Source organism: Protopterus annectens, chromosome 2.part2, assembly GCF_019279795.1.
Source record: "Protopterus annectens isolate FY-2018-M chromosome 2.part2, PAN1.0, whole genome shotgun sequence".
Lineage (NCBI taxonomy): Eukaryota > Metazoa > Chordata > Ceratodontiformes > Protopteridae > Protopterus > Protopterus annectens.
Genome location: NC_056730.1, coordinates 542,082,988 through 542,100,827, shown reverse-complemented (window position 1 = coordinate 542,100,827; position 17,840 = coordinate 542,082,988).

Genomic DNA, 17,840 nt, shown 5'->3' with positions numbered 1-17,840 from the left:
CAATTGCACTATTGATGACTGTCCAAATAGAATTTGTGAGATTTTACCTTGGGCAGTGAACTGCCATTCACTGACCTCTGCCTGTCTATGGAGTGCAATGTCAAACAGCATGCAGACAATAAAGAGGGAAAAACAACTTTTTGAAACAAATACTTTAAATGTACATTTCTGATGCCTGTATCAAGTCACATTGAAAGAGTAACAGGAACAAGTTATGAAAGTCGTCCTTTCTCATTTGACAGTAAATGTCTGGATGATTGTGATATTGCCAACAATTAGGATACCCATGTACTTACCCAATGTTAAACCACTGCAAACACTGCAAGTGTATTTCTCTTTCTTCGTCATGCCCCATTCCCTTGACTATGTTTTCTTAAGACCAATTATATCTCATTTATATTGCATATATTATCTATATCAATGCTTAATGTACTCCCTTGGAAATGAATAACATTTCTTAGTAAGGGTCAGTAACTGTGATCATTAAAGCCATAATCTGGATGTTAAGAATGTTGCTCTTCTAGCTCAGTCAATATACTTTCAGATTTTTGGTGTGTCTCTTCTCTGTCAGAGGGGAGACTGTGAAACACTTACTGTTCCCTGCAGTCAAACTAATCATAGACACCTGCAAGCCATTAGCAGGTAACACATCTTAATGCTCATCCTTGCAGTGCTAGGGCATGTGCATGTAATTGTGTAGCTCCTTACACCATTGTTACCTTCCCTTACACAGTGCTAATAGTGGTATTCAGGAATACAAATGACCAAACACCTCATTTTCATACCCACAATGCTCACAGGGCTAAATCTGACTATATAAAGTTAAACATGTAGCTAATGCACTTGTATCATAGTGGGGAGACTGGATCCAGAGAGCTCAATACTGCTAAATAAATATAACTTTTGGAGAATTGTCTGCTTTCTACACTGCTTTATTGTCAAAGTATGTTTCTATTTCTTACATAATGATTTTAGTGCAACATTAAGGAAGAATTGCAATGACATTTCCAAACCATTTATTTTTCTTATTTATTTTTCCTTTATCCTTTACTTTTGGCATAGCCCAGGTATTTTGATTATGTCTGCATTACAAAATGCTTTCTACAGAATGCTACCTAACCTATATTTTGTATGTTGCATTTTATTGTTATTTCACAGTTATTGCATTATTCTTCCCTATCCTTATATTAGAGTCTGATTGTTATGAGTCTGTCACTAATTGAGATGACATCCGTCACTGCCTTCTGATGCCTCTCCCTTATCACACCATTCATAGTCTGTCCTCTTCCTGAGTAATAGACTCTGGATCTCAAGCCAAGTTGGTTTTCTGCACTGCCCTTCTATCTTCTCTCCTCAATACATAGGATGTCCAGCCTTGTTCGTACCATCATGTGAATCAGTTCCAAGGTGTGCCCTGTCAGTAAATCTACAATGAGTGTAGCAATTTGTAATTCATGTTTGGTAGGTAGATTGGCTTTACAGCCAGGTTTTGCTCAACAGAGCTATCCCAAGTAACCCAAGCTGGGCAACTGGACACTGATCAGCCAGTAGCTTATTGATCCAGGACTGTTGGATATGTACACACTTAGATACAGTGCTTAAATGTCCACTTGTACCAAAAAGAAGTACAGTATTTATTTCTAAAAGGCTAAAAAATATTGAAAAATGTATGTGTGGTATGTGTGTGTGCATGTGTGTGCATGTGCATGTATGTGGTGTGTGTGTGTGTGTGTGTGTGTGTGTGTGTGTGTGTGTGTGTGTGTGTGTGTGTGTGTGTGTGCCTAAAACTATAGAAAGCTGTATTATGCACTGCTATGTTTGGTACTGCATAGTTTTAATGACAGGAAAAATAAGTAAAATGCTATTAAGTATTTTTCTTTGAGTTTTCTTTGAAAATGGGCATTATTGAATAGGACAAATCTCATTAACAAAACATCAATGAACAAAAAAAAATGTCATTTAGCTTTAATAATAAAGTCGGTTAGAGTTTTTTGTTTCATTAGAGTTCAATTTATCACTATTTTGTTTGTTGTTGAGCTGCAGTAAAATATTTTTTCCATATTTCTCACAGCATATTTTAGTCCCCAGTTGGCTATAGATTCTGCAGAACTGCTCCATTCAAAGGGTGTTCCTTCCAGCTACCGCTATTTCTTTCTTTTGCAATTAGGAAAATATTAAAATAAGTAATTGTGTGTGGTTCTATGTGCATTTGTGACTATGTGTGTCTGTGTGTGTGTGTGTGTGTGTGTGTGTGTGTGTGTGTGCACACATGGGTGTGTATACGTCTATATATATATATATATATATATATATATATATCTATATATATATATATATATATATATATGTATGTATATTTATATATATATATATATATATATATATATATATATAGATAGATTGATAGACGTATACACACATATACATATAGATCTAATTTTCTTTATCAAAATTGCATTATTTTGAAAAAGAAAAGTAGAGGACCGCTTATGCAAAAGTGCACTTAAAGGAAAGAGCACTTTCATGAATATCGGTTCAAATTTACCAATAAACACAAATAGCAAACACAAAAAACAGTGTTTTGCAGGGGGGCAAGCCCCCCCTGCACCCCCCACATCCCCGCTACTTAAATATACTAACTCAGAGATTGCACTACAGTGGGGAAACAGATAAATTCCTTTTTCACCACTGTAGTGTGCTTCAGCACCACAGTGTTTCCTGTTTCCCTGTTTCCTTTCTTATCGTATAACTGATCTTCACGAAAGTGCACTTTCATGTAAGTGGTCCTCTACTTTTCTTTTTCAAAATAATGAAATTTCAACAAAGAAATGTAGACCCATATACATATATATATATATATATATATATATATATATATATATATATATATATATATATATATATATATATATATATATATATATATATATATATATATATATATAAAATCTATATATATATATATCTATATCTATATATATATATATATATATATATATATATATATATATATATATATATATATATATATATATATCTATATATAGGTCTACTTCAGTTGATCGAACTTTTACAAGTTCAAACCACATATGGCCGAGACCATATGTTCTTACTTGTAAAAGTTTGAAAACTGATGTAAAACCAAAAAAAAAAAAAAAAAACATAAAATTACACTTCTATAGCGGGGGGGCAATGCCCCCTGCACCCCCACACCCCCTTACTTAAATATATCAACTCCAAGATCGCACTACATTGTGCAAATAGGAGATCTTCACTTTCTGTTCTGTACGAAGATTTCAGTCAGCTCAGACTTTTATAAGTTCAAACATATGGTCTCTGCCATATGTGGTTTGAACTTATAAATGTTCGCTCGACTGAAGAGGACCCATATATGTAGTATATGGGTCTACTACTTTACATTGAAAATACACTTCTTCAAAATAGAGCAGTAGACCCTGCACTTCAGCGAAAGTGCACTTCAATGAAAGTGTACTTTCTCTGAAGTCTAGTTCCCCGGGCAACCCAAAAAAAACCCCCACTAAAACATGTTTTTGCAGGGGGGCAAAATTTCGAACATATGCACGGATCCCATATATATATATATATATATATATATATATATATATATATATATATATATATATATATATATACATATATATATATATATATATATATATATATATATATATATATATATCTTTATAGGTTTACTATCACAATGCAGAATAAAGGTTTGGCAAACATGGAAATGTCAAATGTTAGTTGGATGATTCCCATATTGCCAACCTTCATTTCTGTGAGTCTCCTGTTCAGGTTCAGCGAATGCCACTGTGCATTTGCTCATAAGTGGGTGATGCTACATACTGAGATCATGGGACAGTGCGGATCGGGAGATTTATCCTTTTCCGCACTGTAGTTCGATTTCAGAGTTGGAATATATAAGTGGCACAGGGTGTGGGGGCGCAGTGCATTGTGGATCTGGTATATACATACTGCTGCAAAGGGGACAACAGACTTTAGAAACTGACTTCTACTTTGCCTCATTTAGGTTTTTGATATTCCAACCTAATTAATATTCCGCACATTGAACTTGTGAACCGTCTTTTTTAATGGTTTATGTTCTGATGTTTTGATAGTAAACCATATCTATATCTATAGCTATATGGGTCTACTTTGAAGCATCTAAAATCCATAACATCTAATTTCATAACACTGAGACCAGAACATCTAAAACCCAAAACATTTAAAATCCATAACATCGAATTTCGTAACTTTTAACTCTACAGTTCACAAGAAAATAATATCCCCTCCACAAATAATGACACCAAAGTACCAAACACACTTTTTACTACGTTTCTGCAGGGGGGGGGGCAAGCCCCCCTGCACCCCCCACACCCCCTGTAAACTAAATATACCAACTCCAAGATCGCACTACAGTGGGAAAAAGTTCATTTCCTAACCCCACTGTATCAAGCCCCCCTGCACAAATGCAGTAAAAAGTGTGTTTAGTAGTTTGGTGCCATTATATGTCATTATATGTGGAGGGGATGTTTTTTTCATGTGATTTGTACTGTTAGATGTTATGAAATTCAATGTTATGGGTTTTAGATGTTTTGGGTTTTAGATGTTCTGGTCTCACTGTTATGAAATTAGATGTTATGGGTTTTAGATGTTTTGAAGGGGACCCATATATATATATATATATATATATATATATATATATATATATATATATATATAGCCTTCAACATGGTCAACTACCAGCTACTCATACACACACTTAAAACTATTCCCCTAGATGTCCAGGCTATCCAATGGTTCAAATCTTATCTGAGTGGTAGACAACAGGCTGTACTATGCCATAACAAACTATCTTCCCTTCTACCTATCACCCTTGGGGTCCTTCAGTGCTCTATATTAGGACCCCATTATTTTCTGTCTTTATTAATGACCTGTACACAGTCATCGCAACAGCCACCTGCATTCAATATGCAGATGACTCCACTTTGATTTGCTCTACCACCTCCCCTTTAAGTCTGCAGACTCTATCCCAAAATGTTTTTAATACTGTCAAAAATTGTCTCTGTAATCGACGTCTCCTATTAAATCCTAACAAAACGAAACTACTGCTTTTCTCCCCCACTCATAAAGCCTCAGCTCCAACCTTTACTATAAAATCTAACAATGGCACTGTCATTGCCCCAGATCCCTGTACCAGACTCTTAGGTGTAACAGTTGATAACCTCAAGTTTGATATTCATATTAATAAAACTATTAAAAAATATGTAAATAAAAAACTTGGCTCACTATACAAGATCAAACCTTTCCTCACTCCACTAGCTAGGAAGGTAATTGCCTGTACATATCTACTTTCCACCCTCTTGTATGCATCCCCTCTCTTCACAAACCTGAGTAAGTCTGACCTTAATAAACTCTCTAGCTGTTTTAATCATATTGCTAGATTTTCCACTGGAGCAGCAAACAAAACACACCACTGTCTGAACCTAAAGAATCTAGGGTGACTAGAATTGCCTATCCAACTACAGTAAAATCAGCTAATAGTCGCACGTAAAGTTCTCTACAAACCTGAAAACACACCCATACTGTAAAATTATCAACCCTTACAGCAACCTCAAGATATTTCACTCATCAAACAAATTACTAGTCCAAACCCTCAAAACCAGCAACTCATTTGGAGACTCTCTATATGCCAACTCTGTCGGCAAGATACGGAACTCACTTCCTGCTGAGCTTACTTCAAAACCTGTTCTGACCCAATTAAAAAAAAAATCTAAAACAGTACTTTAAAAGGCAATGGCTATGTCCTTGCTCTAATCCTGACTAACTCTGGCAATATAAAAATATGTTAAAGAGGTGTTTTGGCCACCCTACATTGCTTCCTAATTGTTACTCTGTAACAAATCAGATTTATATATGACAGAATGAATGACTTTTATCCTATGTATTATATTTGTAACAGTGCTTTAACTTGTTTAATGTAACAGTTTTTCTGTATGTATATATGGAGCTTTTCTCCCTGGGCCTCTGCTGAAAATGGACAGGTATCCAGTCATACTATCCCGGTCAACAAATGTAAAATAAAAATAAAAATAAATAAAAAATATATAGTGTTTTATTTATTTATTTGGCATTTGTTTATCAGGAAAGTCTGACTGGGTCATGAGGTACCCTTTCTAGTGGAGGCCCAGGGAGAAAAGCTACAAATACATATGATTAACAGAATGAAAATCTATACAGACATAATAAAGTCATAACATTCAAGCAGAAAATTTGAAAACCTACACATTAGTTTGTCAGAATAAAAACTAAACAGACATAATAAAGTCATAGTGTTCAAGCATAAATTATATGTGAAAGCCTGATAATTGGAAGATGTAGCATATTTACATAATCAATGATTATCATTCTAGAGGTCATGAAATATGGTAACAGATTATACTGGTAAAGGTGTAGGATAGTATGAGTAAAGAAGGGTAGGGTGTGAAGGAGGGGATAGTATGAATAGATGTGGGAAAATATAGACATGCAGCAGTGCCTTTGTAATGAAGCACTTTTAATAAGGTGAGTAGAAAATGGGAAGTAAACATTTCTTCACTAGCTAACTACTGGAGGTCTCTCAAAAGATGGCCTTTATACAATGACATTGATGAGTCTGTAAACTGGCTCATACTAGGGATAGATTAAATTATAACACAAGCACAACAACTGTCCTTATAGACATCCTCCACAGAACAGAAGTAGGCAGGATTAATCTTTCATTTATTCCATTTCCATGATCCACTTTATCTTATTCAGAGTTAATGAGGTCTGGATCCTATTCCAGCTCTCACTGCGCATAGGATAGAGAACTAATCATGGATTTCATTCAGGAATGGGTATCGATACCAGTCCATAGGGCAGCATAGTGAAGTAGCAGTTCTCTTAGTTCTCTTCCCAGTTCTCTGTTAGGATGCTTTCTGTGAGAAGTGCTCATGTCACTTTTGTGTTTTCATAAGATTTTCCTGGGTGTTCCAGTTTCTTCTCACATCCCACATGCATGCTGTTATATATTGGCAGTTCCCTAACTTAATTATCCACAAAAATCTTTTGTGTGAGTAATTCTGTGAAAATCTATAAGCATCCTGCATAACGCCACTACCCTTTCTTGGACTGCTTTTCTTGCCTTATGCTCATTGTTTGCTGCTCAAGCTGCAATTATTCCATGACCCTGAAAAGAAAACTAGGTACGTAAAAATGAATGATTAAATTAATCATTAAGAATTCATTTTATTTCTAGACTTGCAGATATTTTGAAAAGTATCCATGTGTCATCATAAATCATGTAGCTCCAGGGTTAAGAAGCAATTTCTTGACTGGATGGCTTTTCTTATTAGCTGAAGAAAAACTGTGTTGCTAACAGTAAAGCAAAACATTCTTAATGTGTGGAGATTTTTTTTCCTCTACATCACAGTGTAATATATTTCATATTTTATTACAACCAAAGTTGCAGCAAAAATCACTGTGGTTTGTATTTCATTAAATGACTGCATTTCTCCACCCTTCCAAGGGATGTGATGTTTTTTTTTTCTTTCCCATCCCCCACTCTCATTTCAGTCAAGCCTATTGGTATATATATATATATATATATATATATATATATATATATATATATATATATATATATGGATTCATATGAATTAAACGACATCTTAGTATATCGACACCCACTACATCGACACCACTTAACCGAAACGTCAAAACAACGAAAACTAACATAAACGAAACTCACTCAACCGACAATTCTAAACTACATACTAGCACTAAACAACACATACCTGCAAAGTACAATCACTACCACATAAACACATACACAACTACATACATACTCGCGCTGCTACCTACGATATACACCTCATACACTCCACACCACAACAACAATAATTAAAAAACAAAACGAATCCCCACTCCAAACACCACACACACAACACAAGCAAACCAAAATCCTACCAAAGCAACACTAAACCTGACATACACACCTATCGACAACCCTGACCCAAACCCTAACCCTAAGGTCCGTCACTCTCGCACACTCACCTAACCCGCGCCCTAACCCTAACTCACTTAACCCACCCCTAACCCAAAAGATATCACTACTACACACTTACCTGACCCAAGCCCTAACCCTAACTCACTTAACCCACCCCATCCCCACAGACCGTGAACATCGCACACTTACCTTACTCGCACCCTAACGTCCGTCACTACTGCATACATACACATCCCTTACACATTTCGCTTACCTCCACGTCGGTGTCGGTTGAATGACTTTCGTTTATTTCAGTTTTCGTTCCTTTGACGTTTCTGCGTCGGTGTCGGTTGACTGACTTTCGTTTATTTAAGTTTTCGTTCCTTTGACGTTTCGGGTAATTGACGTCCATCTACTCGCTGTCGATAAAACAACGTGTCGTTTATCTCATAGGAACCCATATATATATATATATATATATATATATATATATATATATATATATATATATATATATATTTATCTTTGTTTAATTTACATTTTATAACGTGATCAAGTTGGTCAATAATTCTTTTTCTAACCACAACCAAAACCAGATAGTAGAAACAGTACTTTGACTAAGGAATGGGGTCCATTCCCGTCATGGTATTAGAAATCCAAAAAACTTGGAGAAATTAAAAAAGTCAGAAACCAGGCAAAAAATAAATAAATATGTAGAACAGTAGTAATGAATAAATTAGCTCAGGAACACTTATTAGGTTCATAGGTTCATAGGTTCATACTAGGCTATCTGCCCTAGGGCATTTATAAGCCTAGCCCAGAGTTTTGTGGCTTTCGCCACTCCTTTAGTTTGAAGGATACTATGCCCATTATTTTGCTGTGCCTCTGTCAAGCAGTGACACTGAGGTTATCCCTGGGGTATACCTGCGATCTCCCATCCATTGGTCAAGATTTCTCTTGAACAAGGCCAGCGAGGTGCTCTGCCTCACATGTACCGGGATTTTGTTCCACAGCATAGGGAGTCTCTGGGTGATGAATCTGTCCCTCCAGCACATCCTATTAATAGCTGTGTTGAGGTTTAAGTCTCTTGCCCTTGTAGTTCTGATGGATTTAGATTTTATGAGGTGAAGTATGTTCATTAATTCCGGGTTGGACATGGCCTTGTATGTCAAGCACAGGTCACCTCTGAGCAGACGGTAAGCAACTGAATAGAGCTGGAGTTCCTTCAGTCGGGCAGCATAAGACATATTTTTGAGACCCTTTATCCTTTTGGTGAGGAACTTTTGGGGCCTTTCCAATTGCTGCAGGTGTTGGGTCAGATACATTCCAAATGGGGCATTGTACTCAATCACTGGTCTGATGAGTGATGACTACAGGGGAACGATGACCTCCCTTGATCTAGATGTGAATCCCTTCATGATCAGGTGGGCAATGTAGAAGGTCTTCCTAACTACTTTGGCAACGTGAGTGTCAAACGAAAGGTTACTGTCAACCTGGGTCCCCAGATCCCTGATAACCTCTTCTGTGCTTAGTGGATTGCCACCTATATGGTAACTAGGGGTAACCTTGTTTTTCCCAAAGGGTATGACTATGCATTTTTTGGTGTTTAACTTTAGGCCATGGTTCTGGCACCAGTTATCCGTTTCTATGAGACCCTTCTGAAGGATGTCTGTGTCAGATGGGTTTTCAACTATGGTGCCCAGTTTGCAGTCATCTGCAAACTTTGTCAGCCATAATCCTCCTGTGTTTGCTTGTACTTCTGAAAAGTAGATGCCGAACAAAAGTGGGCCCAAGACTGAGCCCTGTGGGACACCACTTGTGACAGGCTTGGAGTCTGACATGGCGCCAGCAACTCTGACCCTGTGGGTTCTGTCACTTAACCAGTTTGCAACCCATCTAGTGACGTATGGGTTTACATTTAAGCTGGTGAGTTTTTCAATGATACCCGAGTGGGGTATTGTGTCGAAAGCCTTTGCCAGGTCAAGGTAGGCTGTGTGGACTGCCTTGCCCTCGTCAATGGCCTTGGTGACTGTTTTGAAGAAGTCAACCAAGTTTAAAAGGCATGATCTGCCCTTGACAAAGCCAAACTGGGTTGGATCCAAAGTCTGCAAGTCCCCTATGTCTTTATTTATGAGTTTCATTATGATCCTCTCCATAGCTTTGCAGACCAGGCTTGTCAAGCTGATGGGATGGTAGTTTCCGGGGTCAGTGGAGGCACCTCCTTTATGAAGTGGGACCACCGTTGCCGTATGCCACTCCTTGGGTACGTATCCTGAGGTGAGGCTAAGATTAAACAGCTGCCCTAGCTGCGGGTTTAATTCCTCATTGAGTTCGTGGAGCACACAACCGGGGACACCATCTGGTCCCATGGATGCTGTGTTTTTCGCCTTGGAGAGAGCAGTTCTCACCTGAGCATTTGAGATGTTTGGGGGACTACAATCCCCTGTTATAGATATCTCTCCTTTGGGGGGGGGGGAATTTGCACTGAACCTGTCAGCCAGTATGTTGGCAATGTCTGTAGGTTCAGTGATTTTTACATCATTTTGAACTAATTCTGAGCATATCTGGGAGTTTCTTCCCAGGTTTCTAACATAGCTAAAAAAGGCCTTATGATTGTCTTTTGAGTCCTTAGCGAATTTTCTCTTAAAATTTGCCTTGGATGCTTTTATGAGAGATCTCAGTTTTTTACTTATAATGATCAGGGGTGTCTTCCCTTTTACGGATTTTGCTCTATCTTGTAGTAGCTTCTTCCTTTTGTTGTAAAGCTTGTTTATGGCTGGGGTCCACCAGACTGGACGCTTGCCTTTGGTACAAAGAGTCTTTGTTTTGTTTGGGATTGCCTGGTCCATGCAGTCCTGGAGGTGCTGGTAGAAGGCATTTGTAAGTGATTCAGCGGTTTGAGTAATGGTTTCCGCTGGCTCGGGGGCCTTGAAAGAGACCACACCAGTTTTTAGGAGTGTGAAGTCAGCTTTTGAGAAGTTCTTCACTGTGGTCTTTTTTATCTGGGGTGGGGGCGGGATGTGGACTTCCAGTGAGATTAGTTTATGATCTGATCTCACCAATGATGGGTATACTTCTGGTGTTGAACATTGTGACCCCATGTTTGTGATGATGAGGTCTAGTATGTTTTCTCCTCTTGTGGGGATGGTGACTAGTTGTTCCATGGCATTTGAGTTTATGAACTCTAGGAACCTTTGGGCTAGAGTGTTGGGGCTTGAGTAGTCATCCCAGTCTATATTTGGATAGTTGAAATCACCCAGTATGATGGTGTTTGGAGATATATTTATCCCCTCCAGTGTTTTCAGGAAAGCTGCGTGAGGTTCCTGAGTTTGAGAGGGTGGCCTGTAACAGGCTACAAACTGCAGTGCAGTCTTGCCTACGGTTAATTGCACCTGGATGGTTTCTGATGCATTGTGCGTTGCCACCAACCTTGAGGTGAGGGTGTCCTTGATGAATATGGACACCCCCCCCCTCCTTTCTTGGTGTTGTCCGGATTTTGGGGCTGGAACGCATGATATGAGGTAAAACCTGATAGTGCCGGGGTGCTCTCAGGAGCCTTGAACCAGGTTTCAGTCACAGCACAGACATTGATGTTCTCCATACTGAGAAGGGCTTCGAGTGCATGCATCTTGAGGTTGAGACTTCTGGCACTGAGCAGCATTACCCTTAGTTTTTTTCCTTTTTTGTGTTCTAGGGTGGTAGGTATAGAATTTGAGCCCTGCCTAAAAAAGGCACAATGGGGTGGCAAGAGCCTTTGCCAAAATCTGGAATCCCAGGGGTGACAGGTGCAAGCCGTCCCTTGCAAAGCAGCGTGGCTTGTCCAGCATGTCATCACAGGCAGACAGACATTGGATCCCCTTTGAATGACACCATAGTTTAAGCCAATTATTAAAGCTGATCATCTTGTCTTCGTATTGTGGCATCATTCTTGGTGAAGTTAGGATACTGCTCAAGGTCAGGGTCATACCTGCCTGGGCTACATAATCAGAGAGCTCCTCTATGTCTCTTTTCATGTAGTCCAGGGAGGTACGTCTCAGGTCGTTCACACCAGCATGGACAATGACTGAGTCATACTTGTACCTGCAGTTGAGTGACCTGAGTGCTTGCGTTATGTGGCGGATTCTAGTGCCTGATAGGCAGCTTACTGTGACCTTCTCCTTACTCAATCTGGTGAGCGGGACGTCAGTGTGTCTGACATTTCAACTAGCAAAGCTGTTTCTAGGTTGTAAACTGTGTTAAGAATAATGGTGACAAAGTGTATGAGCAAGCTCAGTAGACCTGTGTTTGGTTTATAAAGAAATTGCATTATACTATGAGATCTGATGTCGTAATATATTTGCCTCACCTTTTTATTTGTAAGATGCTTTATCTATGTAGTTTGTATAATGTAGTTTGCCTCAGTAGGCAACGAGCACCAGATTTACATTACACTAAGGTTTCTACAAAAAAGCTAATGGTGCAGTTGTTGAAGTAAATTTAGAAGGCAAAAAAATAAGGGAATTATTTCTTTAGATAAAAGTGTTTAAAAGAAAAAAACAGCATCTCATTATTCCTTTCTCCTGCTAATCTATCCTCTGAATATTTCTTGTTCTTCCCTCTCGCTTTTTGCTCCCTGAGATGTTCAGAAACTCATTGCTTTTCTCCCTTACTAATCCTTTCTGTGAGTGTTTCTTATTTCTTTCTCTTTCTTATTTTCCCTGAGATATCTAATTGTGGAACATTTGACACCTACTACATATAACTAGACTTATTGCACTGATTTCTGCAAGCATCAATGAGTAATAAAGTTCCTGTTAAGAGTTGTTGAAATGTTCATTTTAATAGTATGCAGAGACATTTTCTTTGTTATGGATCTAACTAAAGTTAAAACCATTTATAAATGCATTGCTTTTGCATCTTGTTTCTAAATATGATATATCTCAAGGAAAAGTATTCATGAGTGTATTTTGGGAGGATGCTGTAATGCCTCTTGCAAGCTGATGCCTGAGTAGTCACTACAGTTTATAAAGTATTTGACATCCTTGTTTACTGGCCTATCTGTCACTGTGTTTATTGTTAGCAGTAAGCCTGTTTTGCTGTTTAAAACAAGGCATCTTTAACTAGTCATTTCAAAATGTGTATTGCTATTGTTATCTAATTTGTGCATTGTTTATATTTTTGAACAAATTTGCATATGACTTCTTTTGGCTGTTGACTCTATGTACTCCACTTCTGTATATATTTATTTTATTTATCTGTTCATTTATATATGTATAATTGTATGTATGTATTTATTAATTAAGAAATAACCAATGATATGGTGTGGTATATTGAAGATTTACCCACGGTTGGTGTGGTTTAATCATGAGGGCGAAGCTCGAGCGATTAAATAAAGCCAACCGTAGGTAAATTTCAATATGCCACATCCATGGAGTTGGTTATTGCTATTATACAATGACATTATTTAAGGGAAAAAATACTTTTCTTAAATAATGCCTTTGTATAATGGCCCCGTACTGTTCTTCTGCGGCTGATGGCATCCTGCTGCCTTGTTTTGATGTACTGTGTATGTGTATGGGACTTGCATTCCCACGCTTACCCATTACATCAATGCTTTGAAAAGGAAGCCATGGAGAAAGAAAGTCTCTGTTGCTCTGGTTTTGTTTTGTTTTGTTTGCTTTTTTTTTTATTAAAAAAAAGTTTCAGCTACTTTAGGGGTAGGAAAGAGAAACAAAATGGAAGAAACGCAAAGAAAATCAGGTACATGTCTTTAGATTTAAATAATGTACCTGATTTTCTTTGTATTTCCTCCATGCTGCTTCTCTGGTATGTCCAGAGTCCAGACTTTTAAAAATTTTTGTTTAAAAAAAAAAAAAAAAGTTATGTAATATACAAGCGGAAAGAAGTCCAGGTGACTAGACTTTTTTCCATTGGTATATTCTGTGATTTACAACGGGCACACTGGTTGGGCTGGCCAATCAGTGTGCTCGTTTTCAAATATTAATGGTCATTCATTGTATAAGTACAGTTCGATAACTGGTTAAGTGGACTCGTCAACATATTCTTTTCAGCCATGACCCAGCCCCATGGTGCAAGACAGAAAAAACATTATACTTAGAAAATATGTAGGATTCTACATAGTATGGTTACAAAAATAGAAAAACAATTTCTTTTTACATTGTGTCCAGCCTTTTGGTCCATGCCTTCAGTGTACCTTTCCCTTCATTATCCTTGGTTAGAGTTGTTGGTGATCTGCTGGATGTTAGCTTCTTTATCTGTTTGGAAGTTTAAAATGGTTTAGTAGCATCTCAGTCAAATTATCAAATAGAACAGCCAGTTAAAGAAGGAACTCTCAGAGTCATGATTGTAGTCCATTGTGTTCTTTATTTCAGTTAGATGAGCACTGCTCCAAACTCACTGATTAACAACTGTCAGAGAGTATTTAAGGGTTTTGGATCTGAGCATTCTCTTCACTTGCCCTTCCCCATAGGTGTGCCAGACCAGGTACAGTTGAGGAACACACCCAGATCCAAAATGCTTAAACACCCTCTGTCTAGCAGTTGGTTTGGAACAGCTCTCATCTGCCTGAAATGAAAAACACAGTTGACTACAATCATGACATTAAATTAAAGTAGTGATTTATTAAAAGTGTATCATTACAAGTAGGATCTGACTACGAGTAAGCTGTAAGGAGTAGCCATTATCATATAAGAAAGAGCAATTGGTGTCCTTAAACAGTTAATAATATTTTCTCAGGAGGCACAATTAAAAAAAAAACAACAGGACAGGGAAAGTAAGATGCAAAAGGTGTAGAAGAGATACAATTTTGAGTTGTTTAACACCCATCAAAAAGGATTTGCAGTAGTTTTATTGTTTCATGAAATATTAAAAATATAAATCTAGGGCAAAAACAGTAAAAGCATCACAACTGACACATAAAAAGTAATATTTACTGAGGAGGCACAATTAAAGAAGAGGTCAAGGAAAGTAAAGAACAAAGGCTATAAAAGAGATACAATTTTGAGTAGTTTGACATCTGCCATAAAAAGGACTTGCAGTGGTCTTTTATTTTATGCAAAATATTCAAAAAATAAAGTCTGAACAAAAATAGTAAAAGCATCACCACATTTATTGACATCCCAGTTGGTACTCTGCCCCTAATAAACATCAATGGCACTAGTATCTACACAAAATGAATAGATATTGCCAAAAGGCTCATGTCACAGCTAAAATGAGACTGGATCATGTCAGCTACCCAGTTAAGAGTGGGTCTATATTAGTTCATTGAAATACATCTCCACCATACACCTCTTCATTGATACCAAACTGTCGAAAGTCACTTCCTCGAATCACAAAATTTTTCCCAGAGTAAGGAAGTAGTCGGCTAACTCCACAACTTTGCCCTTTTCTCAACTGTAGTGCGATCTCGGAGCATGTATATATAGTTAGTGGAGGTGGGTTTGATTAAGTGCATTGTGTGTTCTGTTGTGCTGTGGGGCCATTGTTTCATTGCCTTGTGAAAAATTCTGCAATTTGCAGTAGTGAATTTCAATTGTTTGGTGTCAATGAAGAGGTGTTCGATGGAAATGTATTTCGACAAAATAATATAGACATATTAAACATATTTAAATGAATAAATACTACAGAGACAAGGATGTACCTAGATTACATAATTACAGATTTGATAACTGCTGCATGAACAAAATTAAAACCTAAAGATCAATGAGGCCAGACAACATACCCATTGGCTTCCTACACACAGTTAAAGAAAAATGAACTAAACTGTTATCAATTATTTAAACAAATGTTTGCAAGCAAACTCATGCCTGACCTATGGCAACAGCTGTAGAGGTATCTGTTGAAAAAGGAGGTTGTTGCCATATCAAAACAATTTTATACACGTCAAACTAGTCAGAACTCTCAGTAAAATTATGAAGATAACCTACAAAGATGTAGGAGACATAGTTCTATTAGATATGTCACTATATTGTTTTATTTGTTTAATTTTTAAATGGCAGTTCACATAATGACATATCTATATATACATTAATAGAAGGGAAAACAAACCACGGTGACAGTTCCATTATTTTCAATCAATAAACATATGTTTTCTGGCAATTATCATTCACTGCAGCATTGTATGCATTGTTCAATTCCTACCTTTTCTTAAACCTCACTCCTCCTCCTCCTCCTGAGCATTATTCTGCACACTTTGAAGCTGCCATGGGTTAGAGTGCTATGCAATTAAATTATTCATATTAATGCATGCAGCATATGCAAAGAAAGAGAGCCATTACATGTATTTACTTAGTTATATTACCCATTTTATTCTAAAAAAGCATTACTTAAAATCATACATTAAAATCCATGAGGTAATTTTGCCAGAGTCTAATATCTACAGGCAAGACAGAACAAAGAGTTTGCAGGGGTACCAATTCTTGTAAAAGACCATCAAAACTGCAACCAAGTTAAAAATATGCTCCTTGCTAATATTCTTCTATGCAGTAACAAAACCCAGTAATCTAATAGCATCTATATATGCTTCAAAGCACATCCCACAGAGAAAAATCCCCTTTACCTTCAGGCACCATTTTGACTGCAACAGCACTAACATTGTTTACCTATCAAAATGCAGTCACTGCGAACGTTTCTATGTGGGCATGACCTCCAGAAAACTAACTGATAGGATTAAGGAGCATTTTCAGGCAATTCGCAGAGCAGACACCACCAATGCAATAGCCAGGCATACCCAGTCCTGCAAAACCCTCTCTACATTCAAGTTCCTCGTGCTGGAACAAGTACACACCTTCACCCATCTCTCCAGCACCCCACTAGAGATGCAAGAACTCAAGTGGCAGATTGAGCTCAGGGCAGACATCCCCCCAGGGCTCAATGGAAATCTGAATATTAAATGTCTCCTAAAATGGTTGTGATAAACAACCCAATAACACGAGGCCACCAAACCTCATGCTACTTACATTGTATTGCCTGTGTATAAATTCTGCATTTACAAGCTGTTAAAGTAGATTTCTGAAGAAGTTCTATAAAGCAATAAACATAGCTGTGAATGAAAGTGCTTAAATCTACTATTCTGAGTCAGCGTTGTCTTTCCTCTAGACCACCCAGGTTACAAGTTGTGAGTATCTGTTTTAGTTTTTAACCTGTTGTAGCTCCGAGTACGTGTTTTAGTTTGATGTATATATGTATATATATATATATATATATATATATATATATATATATATATATATATATATATATATGTATATATATATATATATATATATATATATATATATATATATATATATATATATATATATATATATATATATATATATATATATATATATATATATATATATATGGTTTACCATTGAAATGTCGATCCGACTATGTGCGACTCGACTAGCGTGAAGGCGGAAGAGCGAATGTCACCGCGGTCGAATCCAACTGTGCGAACGGCAGATCCTCGCCCATGCATGAACCATGGTAGCATGGGTGTGGAGGTGTTGTGCGGCCGGTAATGTCGAACGTCGAATGCCTGGTGGTGGTGAACAATTTTCACGGTTTCAGTTCGTGTAAATACGTCGCAGAAGTGGCCGTTTGACCAAGTTCGATCACTATTTCAATAGTAAACCTATATACATATATATATATATATATATATATATATATATATATATATACACACACACACACACACACACACACACACACACACACACACACACACATTTATGTGTGTGTGTGTGTGTGTGCGTGTGTGTGTGTGTGTGTGGTCCTGAATGTTAAGGGGACCGGAGGTGGAGGAGAGGAGAGGAGAGACTGT